At 33.9% G+C, this 22,201-nt stretch overlaps 1 pseudogene; it reads right to left on the bottom strand.

Annotated features, from left to right (window-relative positions):
- Window positions 1-689: 689 nt before the first annotated feature.
- The window catches only part of LOC149553967 (serine carboxypeptidase 24-like), a 34,392-nt pseudogene continuing 12,880 nt past the window's right edge, over window positions 690-22,201 (bottom strand).

The raw sequence follows: 22,201 nt of genomic DNA, 5'->3' as shown, positions 1-22,201 counted from the left end.
ATTGTCTTTGTGACAATAAATTACAGAATTCCTTTTATTGTTTTCTCTTGGTACATTCACTTCCATTCGTTTACCACCTGTTGAGTCTTATACAAGAAATTTCTTTCCACATTTTTCCCACTAATCTAACTCCCAAAACTGACTCAAAGACCCTCTTTGGTTGCCAACTGTCCCTCATAACTGTCATATGACAGTAACAAACAGTTTTTTATAACTTTGGAACAACAATCATTATTTGTTTTGTGATCCTTTATGATTTTTCAAGACTAAGGACTTATGAAACTTTGTATATCATCCCTAAAGACTTATAAAAGATCTTTAAACACCTATGACCTTAATTAACCCCATTCAAGCCTAATTTGGCTTATGTTGCCAACATTGGCAATTTACAAGATCTTGCACTTTTAGTTCATTTTACACCATTTATAGCCTTATTACATTATGTAAACAATATTATTTATTTCCATCAACCTATAACTCTTCCTAGGACACTCTATCCCTTACATCACATTGATTGACTCTTGACACTTCACTTGTGCCATTTTGCCCATTCTTAGCAATACCTTACAATTTTGACAATTTCTTATTTCTTTTACAATTTGATGGCTTCAATAGCCATAATTCATCATCAAATTACTTGAAATGTCTTCATTAGGCATTGATTTCCCTTGGTACCTTCATGGTCTCCTTCATAGCTCCTGGTGTACCCTATACTTTCCTGTGTCCATTGGGTGCCCTTGCACCGAACTCCCTAACTTCAAATGTTTCCCAATCCCTGGGAAACTATGTACCTGCAAAACAAACATTAGAAAATGTATCTCCATGTCCTTGAAATGTCCTCTTCTTCTTCATGCACTTGTATTTTTCTTGTAGACACCTTGTGTCCTCTTGCCTCCTAAAACTCTTCAAGACTATTCTCTCCTTCTTCATATGCTAATCCATGTGTGAATCTACCTTCTCCAACATGTAATTCATCTACTCCCACATCCCTTTGTAATCTGCAACATGCACATTCTTTCTGCACCTTCTCTTTTTCTTTTTAGGTGTAGTACTCATCAACCAAATAAGTAGAATCAAGAAGCAATAACAGGCTCCTTCTAAAACACAACTCCCTAAACCTATATATTTTTTCAAACTCTAATATAAGAAACAATGGAATGTTATGACAATTGTCACTAATGGAGTCTATTTGCAAGGAGTAATTTTATAGAGATCAGGAGGAAATGAGTTATAACCATTTAAGACAACAATAGGATAAAAGTATAAACAATTTAAGATAAGATAACAATGCAAATCAATAAGAAAAAATAGTATAAACAAACCTGTACATCCAAATCCTAAGTTTGAAAGCTTCAATGAGCTCTTTATAGGTTGGTAGCATAGAGAAGTCTACATCCTTCCAGTTACGTATGAGAACGTCACTACAAGTGCAAAATGAAAAGCTCCAATTATTACACACTTTTCTCAGGAAAGTCCAAGATTGAATATAACTATTATCATGAAAAAATTTAAACCAATTCTACATTTTCTAACTTTTAAATTGGGAAATTTTTAAATCTTTTTTTAATGGAGACATTTCTGCTTAGGTTATTAGGAATTAGCAACATAATTGCAATGGTTAATTGATAAGAAACTATTGGTAGTTATCTACAAGTTAAACAATTTTCTTTTTTGGAGGACTGAATCTTGGTGGATGCCATTATCTCTTCTTACCATCATCTTCATCAAATGTGTTCAACCAAGTAAACTACAACCCTTTGGTAAATTAGAAATTTTAAGTAAACTCATTTACAATTTCTTATGTTTATAGGAAAGAGACATTAATAATAGTTATAGCTAACATCACACACATATATCTCTTAAGTAATATTCATATTAAACTATTTTTTGGGTATTATCTTTATGTTGACTTCAGCTTTTCAATATTAACAATGCACATTGTAGGAGTCTTTAGGTACACAGGTTAAGAAAAGGTCATTTCAAAGTGTCAAGCTATACATTGATCTCTATGGAGCCAATAACATTTCACCCAAAATCAAGTACTTGTGGACAAATGTCTCAATAATGGTGCACCAATATCCTAGTAGTAGTTCTCAAGTTTCCAAGAGTGGTGCACAAATGGATCAATCAAGAAGAAAAAAGATAAAACCACAAAAAAAAAAAAAAAAAAAAAAGATCAACTACGAGCACATATATGATCAAATATTGATACATAAAAGATTATCTAAGTGAATAGGTAGTGTATTTGACATTAAGTGAACCTTTATTGAACCAAGAGCCACCATTAATACCTTTCCTCAATTATTATTTTTTGAACTTAATGATGTTCTCTTCCATCTATATCTAATAGATCATAAAATTCTATTTGAAATGTTACTAATAAGATCTATATAATCCAAAAAATATTGATTAATTTTTATTAATGTTTATGAAAATAAAAATAAGTAGAAATTGAATGACCACCTGCACACAATCCAATTATATGGAATCCCTGTAATATTGGCATGAAGAGCTTTCTGCACATCCGCTCTATTGTACTATTTCTCAGCATAACTTTCAGTGCAAGGATCATAACCTCTCATAAGAAACTATTGAGTGAAATTGTAAAAAAATGTCATCTTTATGCTTCTAAAATGTATAAAATTATCATGAATTAAGTGTTATCTAAAATATCTAGATTTAAAACCAATCATACAATCATGTTTGATTGTTTTTAAATAACTTTAGAAACAATTCAGATCCATAAAAAACAACTAAAAAATTATAAACGAAGTTTCATAAAAGATGAGACTACAAATGTAAATATAATAATTGTATACCCTTTTCTTAAATCTTAAAGATGACCTTTTTCCATCTCCACTAGACTTGCCACAAGGAGGAGTATAAATACTATATTGATCAATGTTTCCCAACTCCTGATTCATTGCATAGTTGATGAAAGAGTTACAAGTAGCACCAATGTCTTCCAGTCTAAAATTGCAGTTTCTGATAATGGATTGATAAGTCTGATCAGATATCATGGCATGACTCCACCAGTAATTTTCAGTGCCCAAGTTGTCATAATAGTCATCTGTAATCACATTGCCAACCTGCAATCATGTTATATTCATATTTTTGTTTCACCTGATCTTTAGAATCTCCCTTATTCAACTAAGTAATGAGAATAAGGAAGCAGCAAAGAGTGTTTACCATGAATCCTTTGAGGTTTATGAAGGGCTTAATGAGTCTCTTGTTGTACTCATAGATTTTCTTTGCAAGTTGTGGGATTTAATGTCCTGCATAAATTGGAATTGAAATTGTATTTATCAATTGGTATGTAGTTTTTAGTGTTCATGTAGAATAGTTTTTGCAATATGGTTTGGATCATATTCAATGATTCATTATGAAAAGGAAGAACAATTTCAACAATGAATCACTATGGATGATCTAATTGAAAAATATATTTGAAAAAATCAATACAATAAAATATATTCTTGTATGCAAAAGACCAAGTAATCTAAATTGAATGATGGGCTAAGATAAATCTAAATGAACAATTTTATCAGCCAACATATGTAAACATTGTAAATTTGTGTGCAAAGGGCAATTGAATGATGGTTTAAGTAAAAGAGAACCTTCATATAAGCTCTCTCCTGTGATGTAAAATTCTCTATATTTGTATTGTGGGAACCTCACAAACCACTTGATCAAAAAAATCAATGAATCCTGTGCTGCGAGGGAAGAAATATGGTAATGATAAGATTGCATAACTTACTAGAGGATACTAATTAATGGTAAAAATAAAATATTTAGCTTACTAGTGCGTTCATCACTTGTATCTTGCATAACAAATGTGATGCCCTACATGCCATGAATATAGTCAAAGGGCCCATCAAAAGGAATTATAGTTTAGCATAGAGTCACTGATCCTGTAGCACAAGAATTGTATGACATCTTCATTTCTAAGTGAACCAATTTCATTTACAATAACCCTAGCCATATATATGCAAATATAGTGACTTTTCAATGACAAGTACTCTGTCAATGTTGTTCTATCAACCCTATTAAGATCCATTTCCCTTGTGTTTGTTGTATCAATGGATCTCCTGGTCTACAAAAATACACTATCAAATAAACTGTGTTCCCTGGCTTTAGATATCATCTTGTTCACTGATTTAGATGCAAATAGATGCCAAGTATTCAGAGAAGTAAAATTTTACCTAGTATGTCTTCTCAAAATCTTGTTTAATCTTGTTTGAGATCTCCACAAAGTAGGAGAAGGAACCTTGAAGTTGTTCTCTTGATTCTGTACACATATATCGTAGCTCTCTCACATTTGAGATGCAAATAAAACATGTTTATTTTGCAGCCATAATATTAGCTGAAAAAGATTCAAAATGTAAAAGCTTCCAAGCATTAATATTCACTGCATAGAGAACGTAGTAATTATAACAATAGGTTATTTAGGCCCAGGAATTTGGTAAAAATAAGAATACACTGCCACTAATTCAATAGTGTAAACACAATTCTATTTCTATTGTCAATAGAAGTAACCAAATAAAAAATTCAAACAGTTAGATACAAATGGTAGATAGACCATGAAATTGTAACAAGGAACTCTAACAAAATACTAACAATGTGCATATATGTAAATGAATTTTTTTTTAGACTACACCAATTGGGTAGCCCCCTATAAATTGTAGTAAACCAAATAAACTTTTTATGTGACTAGTGACACTAGTGCAAAATACTATCTAGTACCATGTGGGCTACAAAGAGATTGGACCTCATGTAATTAACCTTAACACCTCAGCAAAAAGGAGAAAAGCCCAAGGCCACCAAGTCATAGAACAAGACAGCAGTTGGGTGATAATCATTGTACGAAGGCTGACTTGATCTTAAAACAACATGCTGCCTCAAACATAAGCCATTGCATTTTATTAAAGGGTGGGCATTATTAAGACATCAACTTATAAATTAAATTGTTAAGGCAAGTTGCAACACTCCACTAAAAAGAAGCAACCTTAACTAATTGAAGTTAATGAATTGGCAGGTAGTATTTATGTTTATAGTGGTAGGCTAGGACATTTTCAGTTTAGTTAGTCAGCAAAAATTAGATCATTATCAAGGAAGGGAATAAACTGGTCAACGTAGGGATCAACTCACAACCACTGTCAAATAGGATACTACTGGCTGCACAGCCTTCTACATCATCTCTGCAAAGGAAATACTATGGATTGAACCCTGAATAAGAGATTCTCCTCTACCCGAGCAATGTCAGAGAAGGAGAATCTTGATCCACACTAGTTAACTAACTAATGATGAATTAAGTTGTAATGAAGGAGCATCAATTAATCACTTACTACAAAGATTCTAGAAGTGAGACACAACCTCTCACATTATGCTAGTCATCACAAGATCTTTCAAAGGGCTCAAATATTTGTTTTGTTATGTACTTCTCTATATCTGCAGTGCTTATTTACCTAGTGCACACAGGGTTATAGCTTGTTCCATTGGAAGGTTAAAGGCGCATGCATAAAGGAGGAAATAACTAGAACTGCATCAAGGTTGTGTGATTCAAAGACTATATCAAGAAAACAACAAATATTCTGAATCATATCAGGTTCAAAACCAAGTCAATTACATGATCATAAAGATGGAATAGGAACAATGATCTTACTTGATAAAGATCTAAAAATTATACTTTGTAGATCGCAAGAACTTAGATCCACTGCATATTTAATATTATATTGAAGAAGAAGATTGTATAGTTGCATTCCCAATTAAATCATGAATTAAGTTCTCTAAGATCATAGCATTGCATAGCAATCAATCCATTAGACCCTTCCATCAAAGCCCCCAAGTTCATAAGTATAATTCTTAGATTAAGAAGATAGAAAAAATCTTAGAAGAGACATTATAGTGGTACTGGAGCTAGTGAACTTGCCAGCTTTGGGTAATGTTGAAAAACTTGATTATGGCATCAAAAGACATCAAGCCATTGGCAAGATCACTATATGAAGCAAGCAACAAGCTTAGTACTCAATTACAATCAAGAGGTGATACGTTGAACACACTTAAATGGGTAGAATAATGCCTGATACACATTGAGGGGACATCTTCATCCTCTAAAGTGTTAGATATAGACCTGACTCCTATAGTAACCACCTTGACACAACAAAAAATTTTGAGGCATCGTGATGAGGAGATCAAATTGTTGGTTATCTCTTGTTTAAGAAAGGTAATGAGAATCTGGGTACCTCTAGTCCCCTATGACAAGGACACAATGAAAGATGCAATTGACTGTAGATAGTTTCAAAGAGCAAGGAGGGTTGGGGGGCGCCCATAATCTCAAAGAGCCTTTAGCTATTGGAAACTGTCGTCCGTCCTTGAGATTGTTGGGGGATGACTTAGCCATCCCAGGCCCTCCAAGGGATGGATAACAGTTTCTAGGAACGATGTTGACTATTTCTTAGTTTCTAGGATAGCTTTTGATTTTTTCGCATGACCGGGGATGATTTGCAAACATTTTCAATTGTTTCCCCATCCCTTAAATTGTTTCTCTTTCTAGTACTTGTGCATTTAGGGTGGAAATGTATTTTCGAGCAATGCTACATATACATTATTCCACAAAGTGTTCAAAGAATGTGTTAAAAAACTAAAACCTCATTTGAATATGGAAGAAAAAAGAATCAAGCTATAAAATGAATGGAAGGAACACGCTTAGTTATACATGCAAAAAATAAGGGTAATAACATACAAGATACAAGGGGAGGCATTGGTTTTTGACACTTCTAAAGAAATGGAAGCAATCATTTTTTCAAGTGCCTCTTCTATTAGAAAAGAATTGGCTACTTGGAATCATGAAGATTATGAGACAATTACTATTGCAAAGTAAAAGCATGAGGAATGAGCTTAAAATGATAAAGGTTTTCACATCTATTGTAGGTGGCAACTTCTTTCATTTCAACAAAAAAGCAGGTTTTTTGTACTACAAAATGGTCCTCTGAAGAAAAATGCATGTGAAATTCAAATTCCTTTAGAACCTAAAATTGCTCTTACTCCCTCTTAGCGATCATGGATTGAGAATGGAATTGAAGAGATTTAAATCTATTAAAGATAAATTAGGTCAAGATTATCTTGTACACTTTGAGAACATGGTATCCTCCCATCAGTCGATTGTTGTTGGTGAGAGGCGCATTCCCTCTGATGAAAGTAAGTCAAAATAGATGTTATATGACAGCTCAGATCACCTTGAGGCAAATAAAAAGGAATTTAGATAGTAGAAGGTAGGAAAAGACAATTATGGGTCCAAAAAGAGGGAATGAAAGGAGATAAGTAAACAAAAACACAAAATTTTCAAAAGATGATAGAGACAAGCATATGAGAGAACTCTTTGAGGAATCTATGGCAAGCAAAGAACCACAAAAACTAATGGATAGTGCTAAAGATGAGGAAATGACTCCACAACTACATGAATGATGAAAAGAGAGCTAATTATGCCAAGACGATAGCTTCTCAAGCGAGAGAAAACTTGCAAAACATCAAGCAAATGCATAGGTACTTGGATGGACAAGAGAGGAGTTCTCAAAATATGTATTGTGATTCAAATATTGCATCAAGAGTTTCACACACGCACGCACACTCATGTAGCCAAAAATTGCAAAAAAGGATATTGAAGATCTTGGAGAATGTCACACCTAAGGAAGAGAGTGTGAAGAGTTTGACAGTTGAAACTCATAAGACGTTGGATTTATACAAACAAGAAAAGGCTAAATTGATAAATAATCATCAAGCATTACAAGTAGCAGAAAATCAAAATATAGTCACCAAACATTTTAGAAAGCCAAAAAATGGGGGAAGAACTAAAGAAATCACAAGACTAAGCTACGCACATGACATGACCTTGAGGGGATACCCATTAATGGTAAAAATAAAATCTTTAGCTTACCAATGCGTTCATCACCCGTATCTTGCATAACAAATGTGATGCCCTGCATGCCATGAATATAGTCAAAGGGCCCATCAAAAGGAATTATAGTTTAGCATAGAGTCACTGATCCTATAGCACAAGAATGTGACAAGATTTTGCCCCGATCCTTGCAAACCACTCTCATCTAGCCTATAGGCAGACCAAGACACAACATGAGCTCCCTATGAACACCCACAACATCCTGAGCATCTGGCATGTGGAGTAACTGCATCACAGTATGCTATGAATGAATTCAAGTGTAGATATTCTAAATATTTTAGGAAAACTCAAGGAAACCCCTACACCATGCTCCAGGTCCAACTCCTTCCTGCGTGCTCCATGAATATTAATGAAATTGAAAATGATTTTTGATTTTGAAGTTAAGCCTGTGTTGGTCGAAATTTTGACCAACATGGGCTTAGATTTAAGAAAAATAAAAATTTTCCTTCTATAATCTGACCAACATTTACCTTTTTAATTGATGGTCAAAAATTGAGGTCAAATGTAGTAGTGGAAGTTGCAAAATGTAGGATTGGGTAGGTACAATCACTAAAAACTACAATTTCTAACAAATCTGTGAACCAAAACTAGAAAAGAATAGCACCACTAAAGAGTTGAGGAAATTCTACCCAAAATCAAAAAAAAATTTCATCGGTTTGGAGCCCAAATGACTGAGATGTAGCCTCCCAAAGTTAGACTCTCAAATCAAAAATGAAACTGGAGAGGGGTCTGATCAGCAAAACATAAGGTTAAATTTGACGTCCAAACAACCATCGCAATAGTTCTATTTGGCCTCTGAATGACGGTTAAATGATCATCAAATTGAATGATAGGGTCTGTTGACATCAGCAAAAAATTAGCCCTTGGCTGACGTGGTAGATGACATCTCAATGACGTTAACACTGTACGAATGGTACGACCTATCACTGAGGTGTCATTTGACGTGGAGTATAGTTGTGGAGCTAGCAGGTCCTAACATGGCAAGGCTAATTTGGCACCTATGTCAGATCGACACTTACATGGTTGTCCTTATTGTCTCCACATGGTGTATGCAGAGTAGATTGCATGGCTAGGGAATGTATGTCCACGTATTACAGGAGGAGAAATCATTGTAGGACTAGACAATGAAGACAGTGCTAGAGTATTTGAAATTGCCAACATATAGTGGCAGTCGACAAAAGAGAATGTCAACGAGGGGCTAGTCACAAGTGGGCTGGGAAATATAGTTAATGTCAGTGGGGAACCTTGGATAGTCTAACAATGTGGGGTTATTAGTCTCACATTCATCGTGGGTGGGAACAACAAGGTATATAAAAGCAATAATGTCAGAAGGTCACACAAAAGTGAAAGCCATCGTGCGTTTTGAAAGAAATGTGGTTGTTGTTGATGAATGCTCAGAGTTGTAATGTGCCAACCATAAATTAGAATATTCCCTATGAATATTCTCTGTAGGGGCCGAGGTTTCACCACCCGATTCTTGCAAAAAAAAATTCTTTGCAAGCCTAAATTTTTTTTGAAAAATTGCTCTGAAAATTCAAATTCAAAATTGCAAAGAAAAATTCAGATTTGGAAAATAAATTAACAAATCTAATAAATGACCATACCAAATTTGCAAATAGGGCCTTTGGATGTTAGTTTGCAAAACAAATTCCTCAAATTCAACTATTGCCCAATATAGGTGTATTTATAGTCAATTTTCACCAAATCGACACTCTAGACACAATGGTGAGGTTCGCTTTGGCTCTAGACACTCCCAATATCTATAGATACTCTGGATCTGGGTCGAGGTGTCCTCAGAGTGGTGAAGCAAGATCGGTCTCCAGTGGCTATGAAATGACGCCTCTATAGCGCTGATACCATGTAAGAATTTTCCTTAGGGCAAAATTCACCCAAGACCAAGAAGCACAATAACTAGCACAAATAGAGCAATAGAGTATGATCAAAATAACAATATGATATTCAATTCATTGTATAGTACACTAGAGGTGCCTATATGTAAAGGCCTCTATGATGCATCTAGAATGTCTAGGAGTTAGCAATATGATAAGTCTTACAACCAGGCACATGTCTACCAAGTGTGGGTTATCCTCCATTAAGCATAGGAGTTAGTCTGATGATGAGAAGATAAGCCTACAAAGGTGTAGCACATACAATTATGTTGTAGACACCATGTGCTAAAATAATAATGCAAACAACTGTGTTGTCAATATGACAACTCAATTGATTATGCAAACTCTAGTGTTGTAGACACCATGTGCTAAATTGGAGTTGCTTACTCTAGTGTTGTCAATATGAAAACTCATATGAGTATGCAAACTCTTAGTTGTCTAATCTAAGAAATAATAAAATAATGCATTTATCCTAAGTGTAAATAATAATTATTTACACTAACAAGAGGTAGGTCAGATAACTCAACATAAATACGTAAATACTAGAGTTGTAGGAATAGAATTAGTTATCTAAATGGAGCCTTAATAGTTTTATTCAACCAAAAGGTGCCAAAGGCTACAAAGATCAAGGTTACAGACTTCCATTATAGACATAGTTGAAAGGCTTAAGGCTTGAAATATTAATTCTCACCCTCTTCACCTTCTAGGGATATCCCTAGAAACACCACCATTTAGAATCTTGTTGGTGCTATTCTTATAGCCATTAGAAAGGCTTTCTTACATCTCTAATTGGGTAACCTTATAGCTAGATGCTACCCATTGGCCACTAGGGGGGGGTGGTGGGGGGTTGAATCAATTATTCAACAATTAAAACATTTATCAACCTTAAAAAATCTTATCCATTCAATCAAAATAAACAACAACCATAATAAGATGGACATAGACAATTACACCAGATATGTTAACTAGAAAAACCCTTGATCAAAGGGAAAACCTCAGTGGGAATGATGTTTGCAAGATGATGTACTAATATAAATATTTTGTATTAGAGGATGGACCATGTTAGGAGTCTATTAGAACATTTAGTACATATGAGTCCCTGTTAGGAGACTTTGAATCCCTGTTAGGAGATTCCAACCCTGTTAGGAGCTGTAGAAAATAGAAGGATCCACTATCCAAATAGTTTTTGGGGAAAGATCATCGAACTCATTGTCCAACGAATCTGTCAGTTATTCCTTGTAGAATAATTGTATATATTATACTTTAACTTCTTTCCTTTGTCCTGTCAACCGGACCAATCACTATCAGACCTTGTAGACTAGGTCACAAACCTCGGATCCAAGTATCCAACTTCAGATCACACAATAAACCCTTGGCAATGAAGTTTCCTTCACTTTCGCCCTGCTCTACTCAACTTGGCATTCCACTCTTTGCGTTTCTTACAATCATTTGAATTCATCCATACATCTACTCTTATGATAAAGGAAAATGTCCTTCCTTTATATCAAATCCATAAAACAATTCCCTGAATCGGTTGTTACACCTTCTAAATTAATTATTATAGGACCACATTAAGAACACATTACACTTAGCGATAACATTAATCTTTCTCCTTGCAACTTGCATATGTTTCCATACATGTAACATTATGATGAGTGAACTTAACCACATCATCATCAACATGTCTTCTTCACATCTTTAACTTTGGCTTCTCAAAATAAAAAATCTGCTAAGAGATATAACAAGTTTACCAGAACATGCCTCTGTAAACTCTATCTTAGAACACTCTTTGCCAAAACTTGCATAACTTCTTCTAGACTTAATATCATTTGCTTCTGAGATTAGCTACATAGACTAGACACTTAGTAGTATCTCCCTTTAACCTCACTACTGAATGTACTTCATGATCTGTCTGTACCAACTTGATCTTTCTGTTGTTCTTTTTTCAAATACCATAGAAAATTGCTATGTTGACATCAATGAAAAACACTTACATGAATGTAACATATCATCATAGCATTTTCATAAAGGTGTGGGTGGACTCCACAATAATTAGTGCAAGTTTCCTTATTTAGGACTTGTTATCTCATCATTGACAATGTTCAACTTATATACAACATTTAATATTTGTAACCATAAGATAGACTTTAAGAGAGGGAGGAAAAATGTCACAACCCACTTTGATTTACCTGAAAAGAAAAAAATGTGTTGGTTGCCACGTGGAATGATAACCACATTATTTATTTGTGTTTTAATTAAAATTGATGAGTAAAATATAAATTAAACTAAATACAATGTGCAGCTTTTAAAAATGGACTTAGAATGTGAAGAATACCAAAAATTGCTCTTTAATAAGTAAAATAATATCAAACTCAACCAAAAAAACCATGGGAACTAGCAAGGAAATTAAAGAGGCACAACCTCACTAGCGTGAGGGGAAAAAGGATTTTAAACTTTGGAGAAACTAAATCTTTGGGAGGGGGTGGAAAAAAGAGAAGGAGATATTAGGAGGCAGTTGGAAGGAAGCAGGGAGAAGCCGAATTGGAAGAACAAAGCTATTATACGTCCAGGTTCTTTCTATATTTGCAGCCTTGCATAACCAAGTGTGTAGATTTTAATGATTGTGAACTTCGTGGATTTGTAGAAGTAATCTAGGAAACTTGCCTGTAGGGATCTTGACTATGTCATATCTTGTATAGGATAAAGAAATCTTCAAATAGTTCTATTCATTGAAATTAGCTCTTAAATAGATGATACAAAGACACAGTGTTTTAGTCTGAGATTTAGAAATTTACGTGCTCTCTTGGAAGTGCATGGAAAAATGATCCTTGGGGTGGGTTTCACCACTTCTTTGTTGCTTGGTTGTGTTAGTTTAGAGGAGGTTTTACTATAACAAATTAGCCCTTGTTTGCAAATTTATGGTCAATTATTTTGTCATTATGAACCACACCTAAATAAATGGTAGCTCCTCTATGCATCATGTCTCAAATAGAACGCTTGTAACCATTACACAAATTGGAAGATGTGTTGTGAACTGTCAGGCATAGAAGCTATGTTGTTTTACTAAGGATTGAGACCTTAATGACTATGTATTCTACCATCATCCTACTGTGGGGACTGAACCTAGAACTGAGTTGCTCACGTTGTTGATCTTCTTTCTTGTTGTAGCCTTCCTTAGCATAGCTCGTGTCACATCTTCACTAAAAGTTGCATCTCTTCAGGCAATTCATGTTCCATCATTTCAACCATGCAATGTATTCTATACTCTCTTGCTAAATTTGTTCTCTCAAACCTAAGCATTTTAGACCTTGATTGTTTTATCGTTCCATTGTTTAAGTTATATCTTCAACCAAACCATGTACTAGGAGAAATAAACATAATGCACATTATTTATGAAATACTTTTCTTTAAGAGTGTATTGGTATTTATCTTTGATCATGTGTACCTTGTGCGCCATATAAGTTGGGTCGCATGTGAACACCAATGACATCATTTTAGTGCCAACTTTTTCCCATTTGCTTTTTATGGTGCCCACCCCTATGTTTGTACACTATTAAATGACTCTACATGCTGAAATTATGATTTAAAAGTTTCTCCCTTGTCTTATGCATTCTTGTAGTAATTAGCCCCAAGTTTAATCAAAAGAATTGATGTAGGTGCTTGAGATAACAACTTGCTAGTCTTGCTAGATCCTTAGCAAGTATCAACACTATAAATTGAGTACAAATTTTCCTCTAATTTAATGTCATATCACAAAGTAGGATATAAATAGTTTACCTATATCCTGAATAGATGAGAACCTTGTTACATTATCAGCCAAACAAAATAATCATTACAAACTATTAAGTCACTTTGAAGATCCTCTTCTTTATTGGTCCAAAATTAGCTTAGGCCAAAGGAGCTCCCAATCTCATTAAGATTCTTGTATCGTGTGTTGTCAGTTCATTTTTTTATGTACAAACTTCATATTTTGGTATTGCTATAGTTTAGGAAGTTGTGAAGTTGAGTGTGACAATCGTGTATAATCTATGATTATGACTCATTGCACTCCCAATTGTTTGTTTTTGAGAAACAATCTACTTCCAATGATTCTCTTCTTACACTCTTGTACAATGAAATTGGTCATATTTTGATCTTACTATGTACAAATTTTAAATTTTAAATAGAATCAACGATTCAATTAGTATTGTGAATCATTCTATTAGATGTGTATATACAGTGTGATGTTTAATTGTGTCTACATGAAAGAAATAGTTAAGCATTGTGTTTAATGTTTAATTCATTACTTTTATTTTGAAAATGGTTGACAATAACCAATTAGTAATATCCCAGTGTGGAAATCTATGCTTGAATAAGGTGTCATGTGTAAAAGTGTTATGTAGTTACACTTGGTATATTTTATCTATATGAAATTTGTAATGGCAGTAATTGAAATAATGATTACATAAACCATCAGCTTATGTGACAATGGAATGGTGAATTATAAAGAAGTTACTTCTTTCTTTAGAAATGTGTCTTCTGATTGGTCGACTGTGGATACAAAGGTTGAGATTTGTATGCATATTAGAAAAAGATATAAGCATGGCAAAGAGAAAACAATACAATTGTTCTTAGCGACCAAGTCATACTGTGAATGTCCATGCGTAAGTTTGTATGCAATAATACCTATTGTTTGAGTGCATTCATTTGTATTTAATAAATGTTCATGATTTTAGTAAACATGTAATAAATTGTATGACTATATGTAGATAGTTCATAAAGAATCTTGTTCAATTTTTAATATGTGAAGAATACAAATTTGGATCATGATGAGAGAACCATTGAGTGAAAATCCTTTGATTAACTTTTCTATGTATGAAACAACCTTAGATTTAGAAGACATGTTATTGAAGATGTCAATATTTTATATTGATGATAGAATGTGAATGTATCATGTAGCACGTACTTTATTACTCTCCTCCCAGTTTTGCTTGTTTAGACTTCCTTGATGTTGGGCTGGGTATCTTTCATATCAGGAAAGATTCCAGGGAAGCTTAATAGCTTCGTGGTAGGGTGGTAAAGCACTCCTACAACATTTTCTCCCTTGTGTTCTAAGATAGGTTCTAGAGCTTTTGTTGAAATGGTCAACATAATCGGTAAGTCGTGGTATTCTAGTAACGAAATTATAATTTCTTTTAGATTTGAGCATACATATGTATCATTTTTGTTAAGTTAATGATAGTTAATCAACTATTGTTAACTGGTCAATATTTCTCAACTTTGACTGGCGTTGAATTTTCCGCACTTTATGGAGATTGTTTACATGCCATTGGTTTTGCAGGGGCAGTCTTTATAACATATATTATTATTTAAATCTTAGTGGAAGATGAAAAGAAATTGTTTGGTAGACTATTTGATCAAGATTCTCTTCCAAATATTATTTAATATTCAAAAAAGAAGTATTTTTCTCAAAGGAGCTTCAACGAATGTTAAAATTCAGTCTATAATGTCTTTGTAAATGTTTCTTTTGGTCTGATCTTATTGTTCAGTGTATTATTCACTGTATGAGCTATTAGAACAATGGATTGCCATTATGTATATTATTCTTTCGCTTTATTCAATTTTTAAAAAAAAATTAAATAATTTAAATAATAATTAATTTGTTTTAGAAATCATTATTGAAATGGTGGTTCCTTTTTTAAACATTTTAATCCTGATATTCTTGTTCCCCGATCCATTTTACATCCACATCATTTCTCAAAATTCACTATATATTTTTTTAAGTTTTGGGATGGGAGAAAGTGACACACCAATTTGGAAGCTCTTACAATCCAACAAACTATAGGCTTGTAATCTTAATGGTGAGTCAAATCATATATCTAAAAATACTTTGTAAAATATAAAACTTATACTTTATCTACAATGTACTCCCTATAGGCCTAGTGTCCTAGTGTCCAAGGAAAAAGAGGGAAACGCCAAAATCAAAGTAGTTGGTAATTTTCCTCTTAAAGTCTATATGCCTGCCTTGGAAGACGTGGAAAGAAACTTGTGCTGAATTAGATAGAAAGTCGCTTTGTAAAATCAAGGAAAGGTACCCACTTGCTTTAAAAAGAGTTGTGAAATTTTGAAATAATGAAGACGACAACAATCCACTCATCAATGTCTTGACCAAGCAAAACCCGACAATTTTATCCAACCACAAACTTTGTCGTTATGCAGTCGGTGTGATTTTTACTTCAAAGTACTTTTTAGTTTATATTCTTAAAAAAATAATGTTGCAGAAAATTAAGGACGAGATATATTATATTATAATGATAAATTATGCATATGGAAGTCGAAACCATTGTTAAGGACTATGCATATGAAACCATTTTTTATGGTAAGAGAATATTAAAGAAAATTAAAGACTAAAGATATCATAGTGGTAAAATATGCATATGAGACTTTTTTAATGTTTACTTTTGCTTTAAAAAGTTGAAATGCATGTATATTCACATTAGACTCATTTTTTATTTTATTTTATTGAATATGAAGAGATACACAAAAAAATTAATTTTTACAATGAATGGCTAAAGACGAGCAGCCAACATCACTATCATTTAACACCATATAGCTACAAGGGTTCATTACATCATGACAAATAACAACCACAAAAAAATTAGTAGCTGGAAAGCATGTATGAACTCATTCTGTTATATTGACTAGAATTAGTTGGTTTCCTCTGCATATTTTTCTTGTGTGTGTGTGTGTGTGTTTTAAGTTCTTGTCATAGGAAGGAAACTATAGCATTTAATGCACTTCAACCTTTTAATTTATTTGTCCAATTAGAACAATTTATTATTCAAATATTTTTTGAGTTATAAAGTTTGCATATTTATTGCATGAAAAATAATTCAACACAAGATATTTATTACACTTTGATTGGTTGTTTTTGCTATTGTAGGGAGTTCAACTTTTTCATATGTTTGTCCAAAGAGAATAATTTATTGTTCAACTACTTTTTGGAACTATAAAGTTTTGAAAGAAAATGTAGCTCTAGACTTTTTGTTCAAATTTTTAACATTTTATTTTTCAGCATCTTTTTGGTGAGTATGTAGTTTTAACTTATGTTGACTTTTTCCATAATCTTGAAGAAATTATTTATCTAGCATGTTCATAAAATAAATCTATCGTTAATATTTGGTACCTACTATAACAAAATCTATAACATTTATTTTAATTCTTAAACAACAATTTACATGAATAATACTTCTTTTGATCAAACTCAACAAAACTCAAAACTACTATCTACAACACAAATCAAAACTACTAAACTACTATAGGCAGGAACTAGACACATTGTTTCCTTGTTTAATATGATCATATCTATGGGAAAGCTATTTTTATAAAATGTCAACATAACTTTGTAGTCATGAACTTGATTCCTAAAATTTTAATTTTTGTATTCAAATTTGTCAAAGGGTTGTAGCTTAATTGGTCAGGTTGATGGTATGTAAGTTTCAAACCTTGAGAGGTGCATTTGTTTAGGTTCTAACCTTGGTAAATTTAATGAAATAGATCCTCTTGCACTAGGATGCGTAGTCAAAGGAGGCTTGTAGTCTAGATGTATGCTTACTCAAATTATTGCAATCCACTATATCAAAATAGAGATGTTGAAATCTATGTATGATGGCATGTTTCCATTTAAAAAATTACATTCAAATTTGATTAAATTTCACTCATTCCACTCGATTGTGATTTAACTAATCACATGTTTTGCATAATTTGAAGATATATTATTGTGTTTACAAACATTTTTTATTATTCATTCAATCATATCCCAACTATTTCATATAGGTTCATCCCAAAAGCTTACAACGTGCATAAGAAGAACACTCTAAAATGGCATCTTAAAATGAATATGAGGTGTATCCTCATTCTAGGATGCTTTCTTGATTTCTTTTTTTATCTTTTACATACAATTATGGGAGGCAATCTAAGTCCCTTTGCCAAATAGAGGTAATATTCCCTATTAACGATTAAAGATAAGATAAGATAAGGTGGTTTTATAGTCCACAACACTATGCCATAGTTTTTGGGTTTACATATGGTGACAGTGATATGAGACTACCTCATACTCTTTTTCGAGAGGTGCTTGGCACTACGAACGAGGCGTACATACCCTACCCCCAGTGGGATTTGAACTTGTGACCTCTCTTTCAGGAGTACAAGTTCTCCACCACTAGGCCAACTCAGACTGTACAATTGCCTTACAACCCAAAGTTGCCTTTGGTGAGGCATAACAAATATATGTGAAGTCGCAATAGTGGTGGGGACCCAATTGCGTACTATTGTGAAACCTCCAATATTTTAGAAGTTAGCTCTTTGTGCTTCGGATGGAGAGAAGATTTGGAAAAAGATGAAATTGCAAGAGATGTTTCACTAGATTCAGAAACATTCCAAGGCTTTGAAGCATAGGTGTTTTCATAGTACAAACCACAATGCTTGTGCAGACCAACCATCATATACACTCATATGCTTATAGAAAGCTAAGTAAAGAATGCAATGACAATTTCATGAACAAAGAAGCAACCCGAACATAATCTATCTATAAATAAGCATCGCTAAAGCTAGATTGAAGTTTTAATGGCACATAAATTACAAAAAGTGAATCGAACCATAGAATAAACCAAAGGGCCAAATGCACAATTAACCTTATCCATAATTCTAGGACATGATCACAACTTAAGGCACAATATTAGTCTTTATGATTACATAGATGAAAAAATGATTACATCAAGTCTAGTTCTCCCAGAAAGGACTTACAAGGGAGAAGAGGGGCTCTAATGCTTTATTGGATAACCATCTTGTTCTCCTTCTCTTTTTCAAGGATTGGAATTCTTCTTTTCTTGTTTTACAATGAGGTGAGTATATATAGTGAGGCAGTGGCACCCTTTTGGTTGTTGATGTAATAAGGACCTAATTGTGGTTATTTTCTATGTTTTTATGTGTCTAATTATAAAGTGGAACTTTGGGAAAGGTTTTCATATGCAATGGACCCATTTTGTAAGGTCATTGTCCTAATTGGTACTTTATATGCCATCTTGTATACCTTGGTCAAAGGGGTTGGTAGATGTCTAGTAAGGGTAGCACATGATTATTAGGATGTTTTAGATCATTTTCAATCCATACATAATGTTTCCAAGTAGAATTTGATAAGGAAATGTGAATTTGTCAAGTGAGATGATTTTTTCCTAGTTTTATGTGTTATTTATATATGTGTACAATCTTCTATGAATCTTTGACATTGGATTCTTATCATGGTTGTGTAGAGGAGTAAAATAAATTTCTAAAGCTTTTAGTTTGAAGTCGTAACCTTATTTGTGTCAAGAGATCCAAGTATTTTTGTATCAATAGTCAAGAAACTCATACTAACCTAGGGTTTAAATGCTTCAATATAATTTGGGACACTTTCCACCATTGTAAAATTATGGTCCTTGGTGGAAAGTTGATGCAGGAGCATCATGGGTATAAGTTCAATCTTGCATCACTCAAAAAATCATTTCTATTTTGTCATTTACAATAAGGGTTGTTTCAGTACAAAGTTACTATTTATAGAAACTGACTTTTTTAGTAAGTGGGTCATATGATCTCGAAATGTTCTAATTTCACAAGTGGAGGTTCATCTTAGTCATATTAGCTTGTCAATAGAGTTGCATTGGCATACCATATTGATGAAGGGTCACACCACCCTACCAACTCATAACCAAGAATGCAACAATATGGAGACAAAGAGATGACAAAATGCTCCTCAAGCAATTTTATTATACTTGAAAATCCTTATAATATACTCCAAATGAGAGAACTCCAAATTCTTAAAATATGAGAGAGCTTCAAACTACCTTGTACACCAAGAGCTTCTACAAAAACTACACTTGAAGACTTCTACTTCCCAAACTTTCACCCAAGAACTTCTACTTCAAGAGCTACACTTTAAGAGCTTGCTTACAAATGTTCATATGGCTTGCTTAAATAGGCACTTCCAACCCAAGACATTACAAACACAACCAATGTGGGATAAAAGGTAAATGCAACTACCTTACAACAAATATTAAATTCCCACCCAAATACAACTAAGCACCACCATGTGGCCCAATTAGAAAATTGCATTTCCTTTATGGATCACAACAAATATTAAATGCATGATTTAAGGAACTTTCCACAAGCTTCTAAGATGCCACCTACACACTTCGATAAATGGAATGACAACCATTTCCTTCTTTTTTTCTATTTATGCCACCTATGCACCTTGAAAATAGAAACTCCTCTTTTCTTTTCTCCTTTTTTCCCTTTTTTCTCTAATTTTCTTTCTATTTTCGTCACTTTCTCTCTCCTCCACAATTTTTTTTTTTAATTTTTCCATGCAAGATGCTCCTGCATCAAACTCCCACGATAGATAGAAAAGTGTGTCCCACACTTTGACACCAAAAGAAAGATATACAACCATATTCATTTTCACCAAAGGTTTCCACCTCAACAGGGACAAGAAAATCAATCTGCACATCTTCCACATCTGCATCCATATGTCAAACACCAGAATCTCAACCATCCAATCAACATGCTCACTCCTAGGAACAAATTGAACATAATACTTCAATAGCAACCCCTCATCCACATCAGCAACTAGTGAATCCATACTAGCAATAACAAACTCTACATCAACAGCAACATGTAGATCTCCATCAACACATTCCAAACTCACAACACCAACAGTCTCATTGCTCACAACAAGATGCTTTGCAACATACAAGCCACCACCACCAACAATTGGATCATCCACGACCGAGTCAGACTCAACCAACTAATCATGAAAACCAATCTCCATCCCAGCATCAACAAGATTAGGAATATCCTCAAGCATAACCTCTAGTTGCTCTACAGGTTCTATATTAGGCTCCACAAACTGATCGACAAAATCAACTTCTTCCACCTCAACCTTGCCACGCCATCTTCTTTCTCGAACAAGTCGCTCAACTGGCCAGATAACCCTCTTCCAGATTGGTAGACTCCAGCTCCATCTATGAAATGCCTTCCTCATCCTGTCCTTATCTCAATCAGTCAAACTAGTTTCAAATTGAGCAACCTCCTTCTTAGTTTGATCAGCCAAACTAGCTTCTAACCGAACAGATATTTTAGAAAAATTCCTCTCCACTATATCATGGATATTCGCAATCATCTTAGGGTCCAATCCTCTCAGGACCATCTCCTAAGATCTTTGTAAACCCTCTGCAAAAAATCCTTCCCACGCTCTTTGTGACAACCTTGAATTGTTTACAAGTCATATCGCAACCTACCACCTTGCATGAACAATCAAGAAACACATCACAAGTCCAGGACCATGGATCTGTAATCCACAAAATCTCTACAATCATGCCTCAATAGGATCAATCTTCCATCTTCACATCCATTGATCCATTTGCAAGCTCTCTATAATTGCAAGTCAGAACCACGATCTGCCACTTCATAACACTACCAGATCAAGACTAACTCAAATCTACTTCTCCAACCCAAGTCCTAGTGCAAACTGCCTCAGCTTCAGCGATCTGTCTACACGCTCAGGAACTCCTGCTCTGATACCACTTGATGAAGGGCCACACCACCCTACCAACTCATAACCAAGAATGCAACAATATGGAGACAAAGAGATGACAAAATTCTCCCCAAGCAATTTTATTATACTTGAAAATCCTTACAATATACTCCAAATGAGAGAACTCCAAATTCTTACAATATGAGAGAACTTCCAAACCAAGAGCTTCCAACTACCTTGTACACCAAGAGCTTCTACAAGAACTACACTTGAAGACTTCTACTTACCAAACTTCCACCCAAGAACTTCTACTTCAAGAGCTACACCTTGAGAGCTTGCTTACAAATGTTCATATGGCTTGCTTAAGTAGGCACTTCCAACCCAAGACATTACAAACACAACCAATGTGGGATAAAAGGTAAATGCAACTACCTTACAAGAAATATTAAATTCCCACCCAAATACAACTAAGCACCACCATGTGGCCCAATTAGAAAATTACATTTCCTTTATGGATCACAACAAATATTAAATGCATGATTTAAGAAACTTTCCACAAGCTTCTAAGATGCCACCTACACACTTCGATAAATGGAATGACAACCATTTTCTTCTTCTTTTCTATTTACACCACCTATGCACCTTAACAAGAGAAATTCCTCTTTGCTTTTCTCCTTTTTCCCCTTTTTTTCTTCTCTAATTTTCTTTCTATTTTTGTCACTTTCTCTCTCCTCCACATTTTTTCAAAAAAAAATTCCCATGCAAGATGCTCCTGCATCACATATGTACTGTAGAAGTTCTTGAGGTTTTTGG

The sequence above is a fragment of the Cupressus sempervirens genome, chromosome 6, assembly GCF_028749045.1.
Source record: "Cupressus sempervirens isolate cs-2001-9-10 chromosome 6, ASM2874904v1, whole genome shotgun sequence".
NCBI classification, from domain to species: Eukaryota; Viridiplantae; Streptophyta; class Pinopsida; order Cupressales; family Cupressaceae; genus Cupressus; species Cupressus sempervirens.
Note: the sequence above shows the minus strand (reverse complement) of the source record. Positions and strands in the feature narration are given on the sequence as shown.